This window comes from Adiantum capillus-veneris, chromosome 3 (assembly GCF_014529385.1).
Source record: "Adiantum capillus-veneris isolate H3 chromosome 3, ASM1452938v2, whole genome shotgun sequence".
Classification (NCBI taxonomy): domain Eukaryota; kingdom Viridiplantae; phylum Streptophyta; class Polypodiopsida; order Polypodiales; family Pteridaceae; genus Adiantum; species Adiantum capillus-veneris.
The window spans coordinates 155316645-155328078 of NC_140933.1; positions in this window are offsets into that span (position 1 = coordinate 155316645).

The following is an 11434-nucleotide window of genomic DNA, read 5'->3' on the forward strand; positions in this document are numbered from 1 at the left end:
GTTTGTGCACACATGTTTTTTGGCTCACATTGTACTTGTTCCAATTGTACTGATCTAAATATAATCCAGTTCTAGTCTATGTGTCAACTCCATTTCAGTTACTATTTCCATTTTAGTATCAATGTTGGTGGTGTTGCATCTGACTTGGTGTGGTTGAGTTGGTGATTGGTGAAGTAAATTGGATAAGTTCGTTTTCCCATCAGGTTGGGTAGTATAGCCCCCATTGCCATTCCAGACGCATTCACATGTACATGAAAAATTACATCTCAGCTTGGTTGGCGAAGGATTGGCTTCTTACTGATGGCCTCCTTTAAGCACTGGAAACTCTGTTCATATTCCTGGGTCAAAGTGAACTTGTTCCCCTTCTTGCTTAACTCACACAAAGGTAGTGCCTTAGCCATAAACATATGGATGAATCTTTGATAGAAATACATGTATCCCAAGAAAGAGCTCAGCTTAGAGACATTTATTGGCACTTTGTCTTGGTGAACACATTTAATCTTATCATTAGCCACCTCAATGCCATTCCTCGAGAGAATGCGTCCCAAGAGCTGAACCATGAAAATTGATTTAAATGGGTTTAAGCAAATCCTCTTCTCTTGGTAGCTCTTAAAGACCATTTTCAAAAAGAGGAGATGCATTTCCTCATTGGAGAAGATAAAATCATTCATAAAGATTGCAAGGAAAGATTCAATGAATATTTTTATCATACATCTTTGAAACGTGGCTGGAGCATTATAGAGTTCGAATGGCATGACTAGCTACATAAATGCTTCTCATTCAATTATGAACATTGTCTTGGCTCTATCTTCACGTGCGATTTTCAGTTGATTGTAGCCACTATAGCCATCAACAAAGCTATACATCTCGTGGCTTGCAATCTCATCAAGTAGTATATCTGTAAATGGGAGTGGAAAGGGACCTTTGATAGTGTGAGTATTCAGCTTTTTGTAATCCACACAGACCCTTAGCTATCCATTTTTTTTTGGAACAACTACTATCACTGTTTGAAACTTCAGAACGAATCCTGCCTTAAGGAGATTATCAATCTCCTCTTTGACCTTCTTAGCATAGTTAGGGTTGATTTTGTATCACTGCAGTCTCACTGGTCTGGCATCGGGTTTTAGTGGTATCTTGTGTTGACACATTTTACGATCAATGCTTTCAAGTCAATGTGGTCCTATGCAAGTACATCCTTGTATTTTTCAAATAAAGGCTTGGCCATCTTAGGGTTCTCATTTGTGCGGAGATTCCATTTTTCCACCTCGTGGTCATTTGGGTGTAATCAATTGGGACTCCCTCCTTTCCTTCTGGTGAGTGATTCTGCTTCCTTTTCCATACGAATAACTACTTCATATTCATTAAATGCATCACCTAGCTCTGCCAGTCCAGGTTGCATCTCTATTCGTCTAGAAGTCTGATCTGAATTCTCTTAATTGGGCTCTACTGCTCGTCTGAAATCAAACTTCTCCCGATCTACCTATCTGGTGTAAATCCATCTAGTTGAACTATTATTTCCTCTGTGTTTGATTGTGTGAATTGGTGTGGGTAGTGCTTCTTCTGTCGTTCAGCTTGGTCTTTGTCTATCAGTACGGCAGTCAAATCTATCTCTAAGAGGAAAAAAAATCATTGAAGCTAACATCCGTTCAATTTTCTTGGTGCTGTATTTCTTACAAAGCTCCTCGGGTCTTAGGGATTTTTTTCAACTCTTAGTATTGTCTGTCTTGATCTAGATTTGCATGTTGGACCCCTGGATTGTCAGCGTTTGGTTAGCATAATCGTGCACTGCAGGAGGAGTTCAGAGCCATGGTCTGTCTAGAAGTATTTCATACACACCTTGGACATCCAAAATTAGGAAGCTAGTTTTAAATTTCTCTTTACCCACCCTGATTTGCATATTCTCAAAAAGACGTGTGGCATGGACTGTCCTATGGTCAGTCATTTGTACCTTGACTGGTGTTGGTTTTAAATTGTGAATGCCCAGTTTTTGTCGTAGATGCTGTCCAAGGATATTAACTCGAGCTTCCTCATCCAGTATTACTCCATATAGTGGTTCCCACTGCGTCTTGAGTTTGTAATCGACTTGAATAACGGGAACTTCATCATCCTATATGGTTGCCAAGTCCACTGCTTGTGCTTCATCTTTTTCTTTTCTCTTCTGTCTAATGAACTTTGTAGCTTTTGGTAATGTGTGTCCGATTTTATTCAACTCTACTGTCAACTTCTGGATTCTTTTGCAGACCTTCACATATATCTCATCATGTTTATTACCAGAGGTACAATCCAAACTAGAAGATCTTTCGTCTACCAGGCTATCTTTACAGCTCCACCGGGTTGACTTCCTCTGTCTGGTGGCTAGTGTATGCTTGATGGTCTTTCTGATCGCTCTCCCATTAGCTCAATTTCTCTAGCATCAACCAAATCTCATCAGACTTTTCTTACCTCTTCGACCAGGCTCTCGACCGTAGCAATCTCTGATTCATTCAATTCAGCCATTATTTCTCTCACCTAAATACTTGAGCTCTTTTTTTGATTGAGGTTGTAGTTTCTGGATCTTCTTGGTATTCGAACATTGTGGCTGTTCTTGCATCTCTTTGCCAAATTTTCTGTAATCTTGGCCGCTAGCTCTCGTTGTTTGTGCCATTCATCCACTACTTTCTCCTTGCCTTTGGCCTTCCATGTGGCTCGTTGTTGTTCCCACCTCTTTGCCTCAAGAGTCTGCTTTGCTTAGGTTCTTCAAGAATTTCCTCAATGACTACACCCCTGCTTCTGATCACTACCCTTACTGGAACTACTTCGGGTGTTTTCTGTTTAGACCCTTTTGATTTGGCAGCATCTGGGCATTGAGCTGCAAAGTGGCCATATTTTTTGCAGGTATAGCAATTGAGACTCCTTTTGCTCTTCCTCGGCCCTGGGCAACACCCCCTTGGTACGTGCCTCTACCCCCTCCAACACTTGTGTTGGTCTCGTTTTCTTTTGAGCCACTTGCCCCCTCAATCTTAACTGGTTATGGATTTGTCATTGCTATCATAGATAAATCCTTTCCTTTCTTGAAGTGATGGATCCTTATCCCACAATTGTTCCACACATGTCCATACGCTTTACAATATGTGCATTGAGAACACTCATTCGATCGGTGATCTCTAGATCTGCAATGTGCACACTAGGTTTCTATTTTGCTCACTGAAGACCTAATTTTCACCATCTCAATAATTTTTTTGGACAATTCTTCCAGCTTGTTCGTCCAATACCCCTTCTTTTTACTCTTAGCTTTATCATCTGAGTCATTGTCCGATGAACTGGAACTAGAGATAGTCTCTAATTCTTTAGTGGCCGTTTTGGTGTCACTGGAATACCTTCTGCTTAGGTATATCCCTTCTCCGTTTTCGCCTGTTGTTCCAATTTCAGAGCTCGTTGTACTAGATCGTTGAATTTCTTTGTTGGGGTCAGAACCTCTTGTTCCCTTAGCTTTTCGGATGATGATTTGTATAGCTGTCTGGTCAGCTCTTTAATCTTCTTTACATAATTTTGAATTGATAATTTTTCTTGTTTGCTTTTGTCTAGTTCACATAAATATCTGCATCTCCTCTGTTATCTAAATATTCAAGCATGAATGCTTTGATCAGCTTATTGTATGTTCAGAGTTGGTAGGCTGGATAATGACAGTATCATTCCCTAGTTGCGTCCTATAATGTTTGAGGAAAATAGTCTCCCCATTCATCTTCATCAATGTTCTTGAGCTTTGCATACTGCGCAAAAGCTTGAATGTGAACGTATATTGTTGGAAAGGCAATTTTTAGATCAGTGGATCTGCCATGGTGTTTGGTCTTATCTTTCAGTGTCCTGTGTCTGCCTTTGCTACCTTCACTCTCATCAATGTGTTTTTTGGTTTTGCCCTTACCCTTCTTTTAAGATTCATCGGATCGAGAGTACCTCTCTGTCCTCTCCGACGCCTGGACCCCATCGAGCGCTGGAAGTCCTCTTGCTTCTGAGACTCCTAACGATCCATGTTCAGATCGGTCTCATTACTAGCCTCCGTGTCAGTATCAAAGCGGTGCTCTAACTCCTCTTGTATTGGGCTGACACGTTGTGGATTCTCTGTGAATCTGGTTGATGGCCTTCTGCCACGGGCAACTCTTTTGGGTGGCATGACTACAAGCAACTAACCCAACCAACTAGAAGAGTGATTCACTGTCAAGAGCAATTCAGCTCTTGACAGAGGATCACTCTCCCATTTGAGTTCGAGTTCATCATGACAAATTCGAGAGAGCGACATGGGAGGAGGACTTCCACGAGACTTACTGCAGTTGAAGATCAAGTCTTTGATACTACACAGATTATGAATCTGATATAAGTAAATCCAGAAGACATCAAAGCATAAGAGCGGATAAGTGTTATGAGTCACCTAGGTGTGGGAGAACAACTCAGGTCAGAGTCCAGCTTGAAGAAGCCATGTATACGAACATTGATGAAGATTTTCTTCAGAACTAGGTTAATTTCTTATCTAAACCATTTCGGAAATAAAAGTATTGCCATTCTAGATGTCATTCGAAGTATCATTGTTCAGTTAAATATGCTACATGGCGTTGTTTTCAACAATATCATGACTCTTCATACAAAGATCTTTTTGCAATAGTGGAAGCTGTCAAGGAACGGTGGCAGCAAACTTTGATTTAGAATATTCAACCAGGCAAGAGGTGCGATCATTGTCACAAACGAGGTCACAAGGTTTCTAATGCTGAGGATTGTTCGTACTTAATTCTTTAGTTTGACGAATATTGAGACAAGTTTAGATGAAAATACCCAAATCCAAATAGAATTTTCAGATCATCCAAATCGTCATGCGAATCATTGATTGATTCTGACTCTGAGTAGTAGAGTCAACATGATGTGAAGAATTTTCATCAGCAGTTGCGAATGGTGGAGATGAATTACACAACTTGATGACACTTGCCCACATTTATGTGATATTATGGCTGATCTTACTAGTGGAAAAAAATACGTCACCAGTGGGGGTTTGGATTGGTCTCCAGTTCAGTTTCAACCTAGCAAGTCGGATGTCAACCCGGAATTCCATGTTCCAAGGAAGTATAAGGTTTCTGAAGGCATTGCCAAGATTACAACACCAAAAGATTGTCTCCCATATTATATGATGGAGGATGCACTAGTTTCTCGCCTAAGGGTACTTCCTGAGCAGATAGAGACACTCATTATAGAAGAGGTGATGGTGTTCCATAAGGAGGAGGATATGCTCATCGTAGAGGGGGAGAGGGTGCCATACCAGTGCAATAGAGAAGACGGCTGTGAGGATGATTGTGATCAGGGGCTACTAGAAGAAACCTGACTGTCCGATGGATGCTTGGATATCATAATTTCAAGCAACTAATTTAATGATCGGTAACATGCTTTAGAGAACCCGTGCCAAGTTTGGATGGATCCCATTAACGGATCACAATGGAGCAAGGATGAAGGGGCAATTGTGGGTGATGAAATCGATCAGGATGCTATCATACCAGCAAGGTCCACTAGACAATGACTGGACAGTAAATCATCAGACCTCTAATAATAAAATCTAGTTTTCAGATAGGTTCAGCCTGGACAGTGGTCTGAACTGGTGTTATGACATACATGCAAATCCAAGCAAGGATTTGAACATGTTCCATGGCTGACTAGTGGAATTAAGGGAAATAGAATCCTAGCAGCAGTAGACTATCTGTGTAGAATTCAATTGAGATATCAGTAGAATTTGAAACATGTCGCACGACTCGCTCCCTAGCCCGCAAAGCTTCCTTTTTCTTTGTCGGTGGAAACACCCTTGACACAACAACCTTCGTCCTCACACCTTCTCCATCGACAGTGGTTGTTGTTTTATCAGAAACCCCTAGGTGCTCTTGTTTAACTCTCCATTTTCCTCACACCTTCTCCATCGACAGTGGTTGTTGTTTTATCAGAAACCCCTAGGTGCTCTTGTTTCAACTCTCCACATCGACAAATGACTACACAAGATTGTTCACACAATTTGTGTATGGCAGACATAAAATATTATTAAAGATGCAGGCAACCATGGATGAGATGACCGCACAGACAGATGCACTTTTGCAGACAGTGACAGAAGTTTCATGCTCAGTGCCTCATCATAAGATTGGAAAGTATGTTTTTTAGTAGAAAGAGCAGGAGCTTTTGGAATTTAGAGGTCATGATAGAAGCCATAAAGCTACCATTTGATGTAGAAATTATCCAACAAGTGGTTGATACATTCAATTTTGACAAGGGGACGGAAGAGATAATGACAAAACAGTAGAGGTGATAGCGGGAGAACTATCCCATGTGTTCCATTTTCTCTTCACCACTTGGGCCACACCGTGCACGACTGCTGAAGTCAATTAGTTCTTAAAGGATGATAGTATTATGCAACAGAGAGCCAAGTAAAGACAAAAAACTTGTTCAAGTCGTGGTATGCCTGGTAATTCCTCTATTCGTCTTCTTACATAACACCGCATGTCACTATTGAGAGGGTGTGGAAAAAGATGCTTGGAGATGGCAATAGGAAGAAACAAACCAGCTAGTCAGGAGGAAACTTCAGAAGAGCTTGAGATGGAGTAGACCCCAATAGACAAGGGAACTGAGGTGGCACTTGTAGGATCTAAGAGATCAACAGCTAAGCTAAGCCAGCCCATCTGAGAAGAAGATAAAAACAATAATCTTCCTTGAGCAGCTCCACGTAAGAGTGCACACCCCGGATAAGAAGCAATCTACAGATTCTCCAGCATAGAGTCTCATTGACTTAGTTGGCACTCCAGAAAACATCGGGGCGTCAGACAAAGTCAGAACTAAGAACAATGAAAGTAGTCCTATAAACATGACCCGGGGTCAGACAGTTATAGCCCAGATTGTTAAGAAGGATAATGTGCATGCTAGCACATCTAAAGCTCAAACTCTGGTAGTAGAGCAAACATCGATTCAACTGGCGCGATTGGATAGGTTACAACAATTACAAAAATAGTCACTGAAGGGGGACTAATTATGAAAAAGTAGGGTTGTGTAGCTGCTATCCAGTCAAGATGGAATACAATAGTGAATTCCATAGGGCAAATGATGGAGGTCCAAGGGTCGGTCTCTAGAAATTGTTTCTTCAAGGAAGAACTAAAATGCACTAAGGCGGAAGCTACTGCATTGAAGAAGGAAAAAGTAGAATGGAAAAAAACAGATACTACATTTTCAAATTGACCAAAATCAGAGTGCCAGGACGATATCTACCCTCTAGAAAAAGATAGATGGTCTGACAGCTGATGATGCAATAATGGAAGAAGAGAAGAAGATCGCATAGCCAAAAGGTTCAAAAGACTACTGAATAACAAAAGGATTGCTTTTAGTACACTCCATGAGATGCACACTATGATGAAAGAGGCCATCTTCGAGAAGTATATCTGTTGAAATTAGGGTTGCATAGAAACACACACAGCTTGGAGAAGACGAAGGAAGCTCAAGGCACACAATAGAGAGTGTATTACTTAGTGTGCAATGGAAAGATAGATAGCCCTAGAGTGATGGGCGTATATACAATGCACGGGGGAAAAAACCTCCTAAAGAGGGAAAAAATGCCCCGGCGGTCCTAGTGTGTTCACACACATCACTACCATTGGAATTAGGGTTGCAGAGAAACACACACAGCTTGGAGAAGACGAAGGAAGCTCAAGGCACACAATAGAGAATGTATTACTTAGTGTGCAATGGAAAGATAGATAGCCCTAGAGTGATGGGCGTATATACAATGCATGGGGGAAAAAACCTCCTAAAGAGGGAAAAAATGCCCCGACGGTCCTAGTGTGTTCACACACATCACTACCACATGTATATGGTAACAAATCCCCCCTGGAGTGATGTGGTGAACGAGAGCTGGCACATGAGTAAAGGGAAGTGCCATGCCCTAAGGACATGATCAGTCCACAAAGGGGAGTAAGCCCAAAGCTTTGCGGAAAGCTTCAAGCTTCTCACGAGACAATGCCTTTGTGAAAAGATCTGCAAGGTTGTCCTGTGTTGGCACATAAGCCAAGCTGATCTCTTCTGTTGAGAGCCTCTCCCTGACATAGTGGTAATGCACCTCAATGTGCTTTGTGCGAGCATGAAAAACTGGGTTCGTCGCAACTGCCAATGCGCTCTGACTGTCAGTGTAGATAGTGTTGGCAGTGTCCTGTCCAACACCCAAATCAGCCATAAGGCGTCTGAGCCATACACACTCAACCGTAGGTGTGAAGACTGCCCTGTACTCAGCCTCACAACTCGAACTGGCCACAGTAGGTTGCTTCTTGCTCAACCATGATATACATGAACTGCTAAGCATGAAACAAAAACCACTTGTGGACACTCGCGTGCCAAAACAACCAGCCCAATCTGAGTCCGAAAAAGTATGTAAGTCTGGCGGCAATGATCCCCCCTTGGGATAAAACAAGCCAATATGTAAAGTGCCACTAAGGTAGCAGAAAATCCTCTTGACAGCATGCCAATGCTTAGACCCTGGGCTATGCACAAATCTGCTGACTTGTGAGACTGCAAACTGAATATCTGGTCTCGTGTTGCATACATAAATGAGGCAGCCAACAGCAGTTTGGTAAAGAGTGACATCAGCAGGATTGCCAGCATCATGTAGACTCAACTTCAAACCTGTTTCCATGGGAGTGGCAATAGGTTTGCAATCCTCAAGTCCAAACTTACATAGCAATGTCTCTATGTAACTTTTCTGACACAAGGCAATACCACCATCACACTGCTTAAACTGTATACCCAAGTAATGATGCAACAGCCCCAAATATTTCATCTTGAAAGTAGCATTCAAATCAGCCTTAAATTCAGCAATATGTCTCTCATTTGGTCCAGTGATCAGCAAATCATCAACATAAAGAACCACAATGAGAAGTACATCACCTTCACTCTTTACATACAATGTGCTTTCTGTTGGACTGTTTACGAAAGCCTCGTTTAACCAAATGAGTGTCAGCTTTCTCATACCAAGCACGAGGAAATTGCTTCAACCCATACAAAGCCTTCTCACATCTGCACACTTTGTCCTCTTGTCCTTTTATGACAAAACCGCGAGGCTGCATTACATAAACTTCCTCAAATATGTCACCATTCAAGAAAGTAGTAACAATGTCTGATTGATGTACATCCCAACCAAAATGAGCTGCCAATGCACATAGAAAACATACAGTAGTCATACGACAAGTGGGAGCAAAAGTCTCTTCATAATCTATGTCTTTTTGCTGTGCATAACCCTTTGTAACAAGTCGAGCCTTATGGCGATCGATCTCACCATCCGGCTTGCGTTTCAACTTGTAAACCCACTTCGTACCAATGGCCTTTTTGCTAGGAGGCAAATCACATAAAGTCCATGTGTCATTTTCTATAAGTGCATCATATTCTGATTGCATGGCAGCCATCCAATTTTCTGAATTCTGTGCTTCATCAAAAGACAGAGGCTCCTCAACATCATGTAAGCTAGACACAGCCAAAGCATAACAATCTGATGCATAAGATGCATGGCGAGAGCCTGAACTAGTACGACTAGACAAAGGTGCATCCAATTTACTGTCACGCAAAGTGTGCACCAGCCATTTTGGCATACCTCTAGCCTGCTCATTTTCAGCCCTTTCCTCATCAAGTAAGTACATCATGTACATCTGCATCAGTAATAGGCTGATCTAAAACATTTTTAGAAACCCCCATAGGCTGTACATTTGCCTCATTGGAACTTACATTCGTATTTCCACCACTGAAAAGAGGCAACAAAGTGTCATAAATGTCTTGTGAGCTTACATTACTGTCTCTAGTACATGATAGCAAGGGCTGAATAGAATCTTCCACAAACACTACATCCTAAGAAACCAGAATATGTTTTGTTTGCGGATGATACAACCCGTAACCTTTGCTTTCAGCACTATAACCAACAAAAATACATTTGACAACCTTATCATCCAATTTTCTGCGCTGCACTCGTGGTACCAAAGCATATTCCAAACAACCAAAAACACGCATGTGCTCAATAGAAGGCTTTCTATCATGCCATGCTTCATATGGAGTAATAGAATGCAAAGCTTTCGTAGGACACCTGTTAAGTACATAAGTGGCACACATGATGGCCTCAAGCCAAAAAGAATGCGGTAAAGCTTGACTTTTGACTATGCATCGTGCCATTTCCGTCAGTGACTTGTTTTTCCTCTCAGCAACACCATTTTGCTGAGGTGTATAAGGCACTGTACATTGGTGTTTTATTCCACGACTAGCCAGAAATGCATTAAATTCATGAGACATATACTCCCCCCCTCGATCGGAACGGAGGGTGCCCATAGTACATTTCGAGACATTTTCAGCCATAGCCAGAAATTGTTTGAAGCACATTAAAACTTCGGACTTCGCTTTAAGCGGAAATACCCATGCATGCCTGGAGTAATCATCAATGAAAGTCACGAAGTACAGGTAATCGCCAAAGGAGGGAGTTTGCATGGGCCCACAAACATCACTATGCACAAGCTGCAACCTGCATGTGGCCCGAACTGAACCATCCTTTGGAAATTTAGAACGCTGCATCTTACCCAAAATACAGCCTTCACAAACATGTTTGACAGGTGCTTCAAGAGGCAGCAAAGAAGCAACCATATCAGATTTCTGCAAACGCAGCAAAATGGCAAAATTCAGATGACCAAAACGTGCATGCCAAAGTTTTGCATCTGAAATAGCCCTTGAATCTGCAACAACATTTGCAAAATTTTGTCCACAGTTGTCATACAAAATGATCTTATACAGCCCACGGCACAAAAGCCCAAATGCAACAATTTCATCACCAAAACTGAGATCATGAACTGTACATCTGTCATCCACAAATTTGACTACAAGTCCAAGTCTAGCAAGTGCGGATACAGACAAGAGATTCTTCTTGATCCCAGGTACATAAAGTGCATCAACAAGTGTGAAGAAACTGCCATTAGCAGCAGTGAGCAGAATCTTTCCAACTCCCTGAACTGGATAAGAGGCATTGTTGGCACAAGTGACAGAATTCCCATGAGGGACAGACTCGAGAGAGGTAAACAATTCAGGATGTGAGGTAATGTGCTTTGTAGCACCACTGTCAAAATACCACACATGTGAATCTGCAGCAACTGACAAGCATGCATCATGGACAACAGGATTGTAAGTGCACTCTGCGCTAAAATCCCATTTTGCATCAACATCAGCATCACAGTCTCCTTTCACAGAAGACTCAACAATGGCTGCATTTGTAGTAGAACCAGCAGTTGCAGTGGAACCACCCTCTTTCTTCTTAGCCTCTTTGGCCTTCAACTTAGGACACGACTTGATCAAGTGATCATTAGCTTTACAATAATGGCAACGCATCTTCTTTTTGCCCTTATCACCAGAATTGCCAGACGAAGTGCTGCCA